Genomic DNA, 13,967 nt, shown 5'->3' on the forward strand with positions numbered 1-13,967 from the left:
AACCATGCACAAAGTTTGGCATGGTAAAGATATCTTCAAATCCGACCTAACACCACATCCACAAAGGGATGATGGACAACAAGAAACACTAGACTAGAAATGTGAAACTTTGACAATGATATTGCACAAACGTTGCATAAATGATTAAAGAACCCTCAGGAAGGCTGATTGTACATATTGTTTTTTCTGTTCATTTTACTTAAAAACTGTCTTTTATAAAAACAATTATTTTTCCTTATATGGAGTTTATTGTGAGCTGCCTTGAACCTGTTGTGGTCAGAAAGAAATAATGAATAATCGTAAAACCTATGAATAAAATTAAAATACATATATAGAGAGAAGCAGGTTTGTTTTAATTTCAGCAGATATTTCTGTAAATAGTAAATAAAAAATAAAATAGATATAATCTAGTAGCAGTTATTTCTTATTTTTTATAACAGCAACAATAAATAATTAAATCTATTAAGCACCTAAAACCAAGTGGGTGGTGTAAAAAAGACTTGAATTATTTTGAATTTTAAATAAATTGATTTTTAAGGCCTGAGTAGCTTTTCACTATTTATCTTATATTGTTTTGCCAGTTATGCTTATTGAAAATTAGTTATGATTCCAACTGAATAATTTCCACATCTAAAGGACATTAATTCAGTCTTGATGCACTTTGGCAGAAGTTTCATTTAAAGGACAAGAGCGCCGAAGTCAGAAACATGTTTGTGTCTTTTTTTTTCATGAATAGCCCATGTCTATTCTCTATGAAATTGATGTCAAAAAAGTATTATATATTTTCTGTGGGAAATAGAAGGCTGCCCTCTACTATCCTTGTCAGGTCGTCGTATCCTTTTAATCATACTTTTCATTTCAGTACATTGAAATTTCCGTTACCAAGGACAACATCATAAATAAAAGTGTTTGTGAAATTTTTACCTGCAGCTTCCTAACTTTGTGCATTAAGCATGAGACTAGCAGAGAGGTGGTCAAATGTGAAAATTTATAATCATTTATTACGTACGGCTGAAGCGAGAAGGGAATAAAAGCGTGAAGGCATACATCTATAAACTGGAGCAGAAAAGCTTAAATGAAAAGTAAAGTGAATTTCTGTGTCTTGTCATAAAGTAATGAGAAGCTAGAGCTTTTATTCATAGCAACCCAAGATGCATTTACTCTCAATCTAGCTTTAGCAGTAAATGCTCCCCTGATGTATTGCTTCGGACTTACAAAGAAATATTTGTGCTCTACATAATCGTATAGTTAGGAGAATTACTGCACGGTTGAGAAGATTCTATAAAGGTTTATAGCTGGTGATGTTACTGTAATTTAATCGCGATGTAGCTAATGTAGTACTTTAATATCATAGGTTACTTTTTTTTATTTACCATTTATTAGTAAGTGACAGAGTCAATCATCACTACATCATAAACAAATCACAGAGAATTCTGCCGGAACCCTACAATCCCAGAATAGATGTACTGTAGCATTTTTATAGAAGCCGTTCCATAATGAGTTAACCATCAAATTATTATTTAACTGAGTAACCATGTAAGTAAGGGTTCTTGTTCTCAGTCCATTGGCCAAAGAAAACCCTGATGCGTGTTTTACTCCATGAATACAATTAGCGCTCTGTGTGGTACGAACATACCAAAACATGTTGTCCATCCATTATCAGTAATGTGGAGAGGTGCCATCTCAGGAATATTAAGCGTGCTCTGGTAAAGAGGACTTCGTAGATCCCTTTCTTTTAGCATTTTGATGTGTTTTGTCAACACAGCCAATATGCTGCCTCGGTGCTAGCTGATACTCTTTTTTTAAAGCAAGGAGTAGAAAATGTACTTGAAATGTCATGGGCACTGCATTCTCTATTAGGGTGTCTTATGATGCCCCTAATACTGCCGTTGACTTATCCAACATAGGGACTATGCATCTGATAATATAAACTGGTACCTATTGAAATATGGGCCCAGATCCATTGTGGAATATCACTTTTTTTAAAAAGTACCTTTGCCATGGACACGGTTTAGGTCAGGAGTGTCAGCCCCAACCAATTTTTTCCTCCCCCCCCCCATTTGTCAGTAATAGACACATGGTGGGTATGCAGATCATCCTTTGCCAATCATCAGATTGATAATTTGATGAGTTGGTGGGGGCGATAATCCCCCTTTGGATAATCTGCATGGATAAGATGTGAAGGGGGCTATGTGTTCTGTGTGTGTGTGCATGGATGAGACTGTGCACATGAGCGTGTGGGTTGGCCGCACCCCACTTTTGGCCCCAGCATGTGGGTACTGTAGGCTTAGCCAAGGGAGAATGCAAATGCCCCTGTTTGGAGGAATGATCAGTGGTGAAGGGAAAGAATTAAGATTGAACTGTGAGGAGTCTCCTAACAATCATCAACACCCTTAACAAACTACAGTTCCCATAGCTTGTTGGGGGAAATCATGACTGTGAAAGTGGTATAAAGGTAAAGGGACCCCTGACCGTTAGGTCCAGTCATGGACAGCTCTGGGGTTGCGGCACTCATCTCACTTTATTGGCTGAGGGAGCCGACATACAGCTTCCGGGTCACGTGGCCAGCATGACGAAGCCGCTTCTGGCGAACCAGAGCAGCGCACGGAAACACTGTTTACCTTCCTGCCAGAGCGGTACCTGTTTATCTACTTGCACTTTGATGTGCTTTCGAACTGCTAGGTTGGCAGGAGATGAAAGTGGTATAATAGTGCTTTAAATGTATGGTGTGGATATAACCTAGGAATAAAGTCACATGTGATATGGGGTTATTTCATTTTAAAACACACATCCTGGCGGTCTTGATAGGTCTAGCGATGCTTGTAAGGGACTGTTCAACCCTATCCCTCTACACAATTTCCCTAAGCTAAATTGCCCTCCTAAAGTTGTCATTTGTACCTCAAAGGAGCCTACATTCCAATTAATAAATTATGCATATTTGCAAATGTAATTAAAGTGGTCCAGTTACACATTTTGGTTCCAATAGGTGGTTGAAAAAAATTGGGAGAGCATTCATGCACAGATGTTTCACAACAATTATTGTGGTAATTTGAATATTTAATAATGGAATAGGAAGTGGAGATGGTAGGGCATGAGCAGGGGTGCTAATAAGGCTCTGAAACAAAGACTAGCAGCTACTTTTATACTTCATGTAGTAATCATTGGTACATACTGTGTTTGCTATGGTAAAGAGACAAAGTGTGAAGGGAAGTTGCACATCTCCAAACCATTTAACACGGATCCCAGCCAAGTTCTACTCAGACTCATTGAAATCAATGGACCTAAGCTAGTCACCCATTAATTTCAATGCATCTACTCTAAGTAGGACTAGCATTGGATACAAGCCTATGTGTTTACTGCAAATAATTCATTTTTTCTGGGCTTTTCACATCTCTAGACTCTAGCACTTCACTTCTTTATATACAGGGCATGCTTGTATTTCTGAGTTGAGAGAAAGAAGGTTATTCTAAATATTTTGAAGGAGCAGTTCAGCTCTGTTAAGTAAAGGCAATATATTAAATATATTAAGTAAAGGCAATATATATTAAGTAAAGGCAATATATATTAAATATATTAAGTAAAGGCAATATATTAAATGCCCATCAAAAGGAGCTGTAATGGGGAATCCTGGACTTCTCTGTTTTTCAGTCAAGCAGATATGCCTGCTGGGGAAGAAGAATTAACTGGGGTGGGGGAGATGATAAGATGTTATTATTTGCAGTTCTTGTAAAAGTGAAATCACCCATGCCCATCTCCTGACAACACCTTTGCACTCTTAAAAGATAATAATCAAGCACTAGTTTACTTTTTTTAAAAAAACCCTAATATTTATGTTAAAAATGTGATTTTTATCGCAAAGTAAAAGAAAACATTAATCTTTTTATAATAAGGGGTTCCACCCTTCTGGAAAGCTCTCTTGACTTTGCTCTGCCCCTGACAAAATGGCAGGAATAATAGACAGGGAGATAGGGGAGGAATGAAAGATGTCTCCATCTCCTCCTTATTCCTTTACTCACTGAGGTACTTGCTGTTTGCTTATATTGAGCTTTTTAATCTTGCTTTTCAATATAATGCCCAAAGTACTGTGTAATATAAGCCAACATGTAATAATTACCAAAATCAGGAAGATGATAAAACCATCTAAAACAGCAAGGGGTGAGATCAGGCCAGCATCTGTACCTGGAAAGTGACTGTAGTAAATGGATGTGTTAGGGGTGGGATTTCCATGTCTGTGTCATGGCACCTGCCTCTGGGTCCAGCATCTATACCATGCACCCTGTGAGTGAATGTGAAGGTCGCCATGCACAGTACTATTAGGGCTGCTGTCCGTGAAGTTTTGGGGTCTAAGCGAATAATGCATGTGGACATTGGCTATAATTCAGCACAATATACTATGGTTTTCAGTAACATCTTTGAGGAGCAAAATTAATATCTAACATGGAAAAACTTGCATGATTTTTTTTAAATGTAGAAGATATTTTTTTTTAATGAATAAATATTTATGTTGAGCCTGTATATTAGGATAGAAGTCCTGTTACCATTGCACCATAGATGGATATACCTTGGAGTGCGGTGCCTGGTCCGGAAATGATAAAATGTTTTATATCTTCATCAAAAACAACATTTGATATAATTCCCCATGATCTCAGTTGTATTATTTGTGTAAATAATGTGACAAGTATTTTCCTAATCTAAGCAGGGATTTAAATAAAATAAAATAAAATATTCCATTTGACAAATGTTAAGGCAAAGCATGCCCATACACTTGTTATGGAATAAATGAGCACAATTAATTCAATGTGCATTCGTATGAAGTATTCTCTTTCTTTGTCTATCTCCCCATGCTATACGTATATAACTGTAAGTATCATTCAGTGTAGGAACTTATTCCTCTAATAAACAGTTTTATTAGGGTTGTTAATATTGGATGCATATGTTAAAGTGGTATTTATTTGTTCATATCAATAGTTTATTTGCTAAGGGTGAAATCTTGATTTTGTATGTTTCCTTCCTGTTTTATTTTTAGTAATTGAAAAATGTAAGCATTAACGTTATAGCTGTCAACAGCTAAGAGGCTTTCAAGTCTCTTAAACTGCCTCGTTTTTAACTGATTGGCCAATTAATGCACCAATTAGAATAAATATTGTTGCAGCTTCTCAGCTCAAGTGAACTTCTTGAGGATATCTAATAAACTTTAGACAAGAAAATAATTCCTCCTTTGAGATGACATTTTTAAAGATATTTCAAAGAACAGAAGCATGGAAATAGTTTAGAACCAACAGCACAATTCACTAGTCATTTCTTAGGAGCATATTTCTTTGATGTGAATAAGAGTTTCTATGTAATGACTTCAGTTCAAGGGTGTCTACATAACCTTGGCTTCTGTTGGGTTGTGTCCAGTACTGCCCACATTATACCTTCCTTAAGAACATAAGAACACCCCAGTAGAACAGACCAAAAGCCCATCTAGGTCAGTATCCTGTTCTCACTGTATTCAACTAGATACCTATAGGAAACCCACAAGCAGGACCCAAATATAATAATAATAATAATAATAATAATAATAATAATAATAATAATAATAATAAATTATTCCACAGCCACTCTGGGCAGCTTCCAATCGAGTGTTAAAAACAATACAGCATTAAATATTAAAAATTTCCCTAAACAGGGCTGCCTTCAGATGTCTTTTAAAGATAAGATAGCTGCTTATTTCCTTCACATCAGAAGGGAGGGCGTTCCACAGGGCGGGCGCCACTACCGAGAAGGCCCTCTGTCTGGTTCCCTGTTACCTCACTTATCAGAATGAGGGAACCACCAAAAGGCCCTTGGGGCTGGATCTCAGTGTCCGGGCTGAACGATGGGGGTGGAGACGCTCCTTCAGGTATACAGGACCGAGGCCGTTTAGGGCTTTAAAAGTCAGCACCAACATTTTGAATTGTGCTCGGAAACGTACTGGGAGCCAATGCAGATCTCTCAGGACCGGTGTTATGTGGTCCCGGCGGCCACTCCCAGTCATCAGTCTAGCTGCCGCACTTGTGATTCCTAGCAATTGATATTCAGAAGTATACTATCTTTGACAGTGGAGGTTACCCACTGTGACCAAGAGCTGCTCCACCAGAAAGTCATGCGAATCCTCCAAAGCAGCTTCTGATACAGCATTCAGAAATCCATAGGGGGCTGGAAGATGTTGACTGTGTGCAAGGGGCTCTTTTATATCCCAGCCACTGAAAACCTTGGCAAAGGATAGTTCTGATTAAAAATGCCTTTTTAATCTACAATGAATATACTGTTGTTGTCAGCTAACCAGTGGCATAGCATAGGTTGCCAGAGCCCGGGGCCATGAGGAGGGTGTGGAAGGGAGACAAAGTATGCATGTGCATTCAACTGCCTTAATGGCATCCGTGTCACCAAGGAGATCACAAGTGAAGATATAGGGGGAAAAGAGGCATTCCATAGTCTGGAAAGGTCATTTCCTGGTTCGCATGGAGAAGCCGTTTTCAATGGAGCCCAGTGTGCTGACTGGGAATTCAGCTTTCCCTTGCCTCTATATCATGAAACCCAAGAGGACACAATCACTTCCTCCCAAGGTTCTCAGTACTTCCACTTTGTCTTCAGAGGTTTTTTAGTATCAACCATCTGACCCAACTGAGACCATCAGAGTACTGACAATCTCATTAGGATTGGTACACATGGTTCCACTGATCTGTGGTTCAGTTCCTATTTCAAGACTAAACTCAGAAGGTGGTGCTTGGAGACTGATGCTCTATCTCATGGCTTTTGGGACCGGACATGGTTCTGTCTTGTGCAATGTGCTTTTTAGATATGGAACTGTTAGGTTAGGTTATCTGGAGGGCTGGACTGAAATGTTACCAGTCTGCAGTTTTGGCTGATAAACTACCTCTAGGCTTTCCTGCAGAGTTGACAACTGCAGCTTACAAACTATTGCAGAATTTCTAATGTTACTTTAGTGAAGATAAACTCCTTTTAAGAGCTATTGTTATGTTCTGTCTAATCAGGAATGACTCCAGTTAGTTGAAAGTCTGAGCTAATGCACAAGGTGCGCCTTGTGTGGAAATACCCATTAGATCAATGAAACTGATTGATCCTCTAGGTACCCAGTTGCCCTATCAATACAGCTCAATATCTACCGGCTGCTAATCTACAGCAAGGGCAGGGAACTTGTGGCATTCTGTATGCCGGACTCCAACTCCAGCAAGCATAGTCAGTGGTCAGAGATGATGGGAGTTGTAGTCCAACATCATCTGGAGGTTGACAGGTTCCTTGTTCCTGTATTATGGGATCTCCAGGTTTTAAAAAGCAAATTCCCAAATGAACTCAGATGCTTCAGCTGGGAAACACCCCAAGTACAAATCCTGCTATCTCTCAGCAGAGCTGAGAAAGGCCTCTCAGACTGGAACCCTGTAAGGCAAATAGTCAACTCGATAGGCTAGTGGTCTAGCGCAGTATATGACAACTTCCTATATGCCTATAGCTCACAGTTTTTTGAATGGCTGCATTATTGTTAGAAATTGCATTTGATAGCATTTGTCCTTCTGGGCAGTTTTGAAAGGCACAGGAGTCTCTAGTACAGCATCTGAAGTAGCCAGTATGACTTGCCCTTCAACTAGCTTTAATTTACTTTTATGAAATTAATGGTTTAATTCAGTTCATGTTTACCTGAAAGCCAGACCCATTATGTGCAATGGAACTTATATCCAGTCCTAAATATGCATAGGATTGCAGCCTGAATTATCACTTTCATTGAACATGATCATACCATGACTGCAACCCTGCTCCTGCATTGGTTGCAGCAGAATTAAGCCTACACAGCCTTATTAAGCCACAGCAAATGATCTATTCAATATCTAAAATATTGCGGACTTACTGTCTAACCAGAAATATACAAACTATGCTTAAAGCAAAACTTCAGTATAGAATAAATCTTTCTATTAAAAGCTCAAAGTCATAAGGCTGAATGAAGTTTATAGTGTGTGTGTGTGTGTGTGTGTGTGTTTAATTAGCTATAACTTCGGTGCTGAAGAGTTTAGTCCTATATATGTTGACACATACATCACACTGTTTCCATAAGGCAAGGCTTACTGCCTAGAAAATGTGTTTAGGAGTGCCGTCTAAGCAAAAGCAATTTTGTCACTGACAACACAATTCACTGGAAATTTCCCTTATACAAGGAACATATGGGAAGTACAGACTAATTCAGCAGTGATGCTTAATGTTGCAATTTTACATACCTTTATTTGGGAGGAAGCCCCAGTGAATTAGGTGGAACTTAGTAAACATGTAAAGGACTGCACTGTAAGCCTTTCAACACCTTGATGCTAAACACATTGAGATACATGAAATCAATGCACAGCATTATTTATATTATCTTTTGTGTAATTTGCTGGCTTTTGCAGAATCAGAGCCCGAAGGAAGCAACAAGAACAAATGGATGATGTGACAATACAATGTATATGAGAAATAATCATTGTGTTCTTTTGTCAGAATATGCTTTTGCTAATATGCAGCTATAATTATGCCTGCAGGTGCAAAATAACAGTGTTATATTTGAATAGGTACACTTTTCTGCAAATGGCTAAACTTTTGCAGTGTTTATTGAGAGTAGATGCACTTTTGTAGATTTTCTTTCGATTATTTCCTCTTGATTTTGAAGTAATTGCAAAATTCTGACAACTGCAAAAAAAGAAAAAAGTGCAATAATTTGAAATTGCTTCATGGAGATTTTTAATGTGTTTTACTGGCTGTCTCTTTTTTATATTTAGGAAAAGAAAACGTGTGCAGTGTTGTGTTACAGATGGCACAGATATACGCACCAAAGAAAATAAAAGTGTCATATAATGGAAGAGAGCTGCTTAATCTATAACAAGTATCTTTTCATGTACGTATTTATTTCAGAGTCTGTATATGAAAACCAGTAATGTTAAAATAATTGCCAAGACACATGGTTGAAATACATAAATTATTCCTAAAGAGAAATGATGAATAACCTGATTGAGTATTTTTAAGAACTATTATTATGCTATGCCTATGGTTAGCTAAATTTAGCGCTGTTTCACACTTCTTGAAGACTTTATTCTGAAAGAGCATTGGGCAGTTATTAGGAAAAGACTCAAAATAAATTCAATTAATGTTCCTTTTTATTTTGAAATGCCCTGTTATCTGTTTATTCTAGGGAATGCTAGTTTTTCTTGATGGAAAGTCAACCATTTTGTAAAATATTTTGCATCTGTGAAATGTGTCAGTCCAGAAAATCTGTTAAGCATTTAATGTGTGATCAGGGAGAATTCCTGTACTGTATAGAAAAACTGGCTACATCGGATCCTAGTTTTGGCTTTAGAATATCTGAAATATGCATCACCAAAAATGTCAAGAACAGTTTGAATATATCTATATCTATCTATCTATCTATCTATCTATCTATATATATATATATATATATTACTTGCTCCTATATCTATTTTGAAATGCAGCAATGAAGTGCTACAATGATGTATTTGCTAACTATTTAAAAATCGAAAGGTATACAGTATTGTTGTTTTTAAAACAACCCCAGTCCAGCATGTCTGATATTTTATAATGTATGCACTAATAATGAATTTGATATCACATGTAGTATTCTAATTGACATTCTAGGTCTTGGATGTCTTTTATGCCAAATAGTTTAGCAGTACAGGTATGGTAGGCAGTGCACTCCCACGTTATCAAATAAATGCTCAAGGTACAGCTTATAATGTTGAAAAATAGAAAAATAAATTGACCTTGATGAAGTGTGTCTTCTTTTGTCTGTTCCCAGGAAAGTTTATTTCAGGTATTTCTACTGCTGAAATGATTAGAGTTAACAGCTTTTTCCCTCCATTTTATTTTACAGGGTCTCTTCATCTTCCTGATATATGGGGTGTACAACACAGAGGTAAGTCTGCTTAGAGTATCTCAAGGCTGACAGAGTGAATGAGAGAAATGACAGGTTTCTTATCTTGATAACTGAGGGACAAAGTTGGCTTTCCATATGAGTGTCCTACTGCCCTTCATGCTTGGACTAGCTTATATGCATCCCAGCTTACCATTAAACACATACACCCTGAATAAAGGGACAGACTCATTTCTCACAGACATTGACTAATATTTTACTGCTGCTTTTAAGTTTTTGAATTCCTAGTCTCTCTCTTTAACACTTGGCTACACTCGACAGTGTTAAAACTTCCCCAAATCAGGTTGCAGTTTATATGCAGTAAAAGATGGAGTTTCTCATATTGTTTAAAAGGGGGTGGGGGTGTCATTTATATTTTCATAAAGTCTAAAGTAATAGCATTGATCAGCATGCAAATCCAGCAGGATACATTACTTGTAGCTTTTTACATATGCTATCAACTTGGGGATTTTTTTCGTTACTCCTTCATTGTTTTGTGAGAATGGCAGACAGCCTTCTGCAAGTTGATTTGATCATCTCTGTTTGCAGATAAAAGAGCAGAGTTAAACCTTTCATTGCTAATCAGCCGGAGAAGTTACTTTTGAAATGCATAAGAGATTGCATAGATTCAAGATTGCACATTTTCAGCTCCTAGATATCTTTAGAATCAAAAATTTACATTATTTCTAATGTTATTTAACTAAAGCTGGTAGATTTTTTTGGGGGGGGAATAACTTTCAGCCAAATGTAAGTCCCACTGAATTCAACAGGACTTACTCCCAACTAATATATGCATAGAAACTTAATTGCAACCATTGCTCAGCATAACAAAAATCTGTAAGCTGTTTACGTTAAAACAGTAAGAATGTAACATTCAATAAAATTTCCTAAATAGGAGATAGAAACAAAATGCAACCGTATAATACCACAAATAAAACTAACCAGTATATAAAAATAACCCAGAACTAAGGAGTTGGAGACCAGGAAAGTTTGGGTAAATTAATATGTACTTAAGAGGTTTTTAAAGGTCATTAGTGTATTCTTATGAATTTCATGACGGGGGGCACTGCAGAGGGTGGATACTATTACTGAGAAGGCCTGCATCTGTGTTTTCATGGAACAACCAGCATAGTCTCCTTGGACGATCTCAAAGATTGTCTTGGTCTGTACCAGGGGATCTTGGTCCCAAGCTGTTTAGGGCTTTAAATGTCAATCACAAAACCTTGCACTGGGTTGCCAGTGCAGATCTTTCAACATCAGTATAATATGTGTCAATCTGGGTGTCCTGCTAACTATAACAGCAGCTGCACTTTGCACAGCTTTTGAACTGGGCACGAGAACACCCCACAAACTGCACATTATGATAGTCTAATTGAGAGGTTATCAATAGTATGGACAATCACAGCAAGAATATCTCTGTTCAGGAACCGGAACAGTTGACACACCAACCAAAGTTGGTAAAATTCACCTGGACGTGTAGTGGCAGCAGTGGATCTAGAAGCATCCCCCAAACTACACACCTCCTCCTTCAGAGAGAGTGCATCTTTTCACAACCCAGTTCCACACCTGGGATCCACCCATCCATAAGGTCTTGTCAGGACTCAGTAGCAATGTATTAGCTACCATCCAGCCCATGGCTATATCCAGGCATGCAAAACCTCTCCTAATCTGGATACAGCAATACAGAGAAACAGAGCTGGGTATCGTCAGCATTCTGGTGCCACCCTGGCAGCTTCATATAGTTATTAAGTAGCATCTGGAATAAAATCATGCTCTGGTGCCCTGTAGTTAAATTGTCAGGAGGCACAGTCTTTCAATAGTACTCTCATGAACTGATGCCAGGAGTAGGAGCAAAACCACTACCCCTAATCACCAACTCAGAGGCAGTCATGAGGACATTCAATAGGAGAATCAGTAGGGTTGTGTTCCCCCATCCATCTGAAGAAAATCTCTCAGGGTGGCCAGAACTGATTAGGTCCTAAAATGGGTGGAACCCAGACTGAAATGGGTCAAGATAATAAGTTTCAAGAGCTTCTGCAGTTGAGCCTCCAGTAACCTAGATTCTTTTTTTCAGGAGTGGCCACACCAACTCCTTCAAGGCACAGGGGAACATTCCATTACACTTAAGTGCAAAAAGTTTATCATATGTACCATATTTAGCAGCCAGCAGTGTTATCAACTTGAACTAGTAACTCTGGATTAGATTTTGATATCATTGCTGGTTAATGACAGAAGCCAGTGCAGAAGAGTTTTATTTATTGAAGGTATTTATATACTATGTTCCAGGCAGACCTCACAAAAGTGGCTTACGTTAAATTATAAGAACGATAAGTATCAATAACAATTATGCAATAAAAAATACACATGGGGAAAAGAAACATTTTTGTGTTTTTGCCGCTTCTACCCTGTGTTAAGGGCAAAATGGTTCTGCAGAAGTTTGGGAGGTGGGGACCACCATTTGCTAGATGGTGTCATCTCACCAAACTGTTTCTATTTCTTCTCTCTTTCCCTTGGGGCAAGCCTTCCTGTTTATAAGTAATGTGATTAAATATAGATATCTGTGCCAGAGTCATAGTCGGAAATGTTGTGAGGGGGACTAACGTTCCTTGGGATGGTGTGCAGAACATGTGGAATCTGAATACAGAATATCCAGAATCTAAATACAGGTAGCCAGTAGCCTAATAGATTACAGGCTATTTAATAACACTATATTCAGTTTTATAACATCAAAAACTTCATCACTGCTGTTCTGCTACTGCAGTAGACTTCTGCTTGTGCAACAGAAGTTTTCCCTCCCCTCCTCTCTTCTGCAGCCTCATATGCACCCTAAAAATTTGCTTCAGATGGCTGTCCCTCTGGAGCAGATATTGGGGTCTCACTGAGAGAGGAAGAGTAAGTCTTGTTGCTTGAGTAATGCCCGTGCTTTGTACTCAGTTGCCAGAATACTGAAAGACAGGATTCTGTGTCCATGTCTCCCCACCCCATATCTCCATAAGGGCTAGAAACTTATTAAAATGACCACAAATACAGAGCATCACACCAGAAAATGTTGACCCTGTGGCTATGGTGCAGAAAGAGTAATATAAATATTTATATGTCATCTGAGCATAGTGAATATACATCCAATTTTTTTGAGTATCAGATCTGACACAGTCTTTCATATGCCCCACAATCACGTGAGTTTTGCTTGGCTGTGCAGATGATTAGAAGATCTATCTATCTATCTATCTATCTATCTATCTATCTATCTATCTATCATCTATCTATCTTAAGAGTAACAACAAAGACTGAGTATTAAAAATTCATAATGAAAAGTACACCCTCCCATAAATGAATTGGGAATGATTTTGACACAGCTATTTGGTGGTATGATGAGTGTTTAACACTTTAGAATTCAAGCACTTTCATAATTCTGAAGACAGATACTTCTCGGTCTATCAAATAATTGTGTTAAAATTATTTTTAACGATTTCCTGGTGACATGTTCAAGCTTGAAACATTGGGAGTTGGTATCCTTTAGTAAAGATTGTTGATACCTACCTCAGATCTGTGTTGTCACTTTGTTGCCATTTCCCCTAATTTTACAGATGTTTAATTTGAAAGTGAAGAAGGACAAGCATATTACTTGCACAACTTGCCTCCACTCCCATCTATTGTATAGGAAGAAATGGCTCCGTGAAACTGTATTAACAGTGAACCCTATTTGAGGATTGAGCCAGAATAATTTACATTGCAACCCTATGCATGACAACTCAGAAGCCAGTGACCATAGGATTTCAGCCTTGCTGTTTTAAAATTGCAGAACAGCTGGAAATGGAGCCTATAGATCCCCCCCCTTAAACCCTATTTTCATTATCTATGCAACTGTGCCATATGCACTGGGGGTGGGGGAACCTGGCATATCTTGCTAAAGGGTTTTAATTTTCAAAATGGACACGGCATGCTATATGCAGTTGTCTCCAAAGAAAAAGATGGAGGCAATTCATCTGTTGACTATGGATTTTCACATCTCATATATTTTATTTAAAGAAGCGTGTTT

The 13,967-nt window shown here is 38.0% G+C and overlaps 1 long non-coding RNA gene across 2 annotated transcripts in view; it reads left to right on the plus strand.

Annotated features, from left to right (window-relative positions):
• LOC310708511 overlaps positions 1-13,967 on the plus strand; it is a 38,233-nt gene that overhangs the window by 2,674 nt on the left and 21,592 nt on the right. Inside the window, exons 2-3 of one of the 2 annotated variants that reach the window (XR_014527072.1) lie at positions 9,194-9,386; positions 9,890-9,931. This is a non-coding gene — a long non-coding RNA (uncharacterized lncRNA). The remainder of the gene's footprint in view (positions 1-9,193; positions 9,387-9,889; positions 9,932-13,967) is intronic. The other variant, XR_014527071.1, reaches the window with a different exon arrangement.

The sequence above is a fragment of the Podarcis liolepis genome, assembly GCF_965112155.1.
Source record: "Podarcis liolepis genome assembly, chromosome: 6".
Classification (NCBI taxonomy): Eukaryota; Metazoa; Chordata; class Lepidosauria; order Squamata; family Lacertidae; genus Podarcis; species Podarcis liolepis.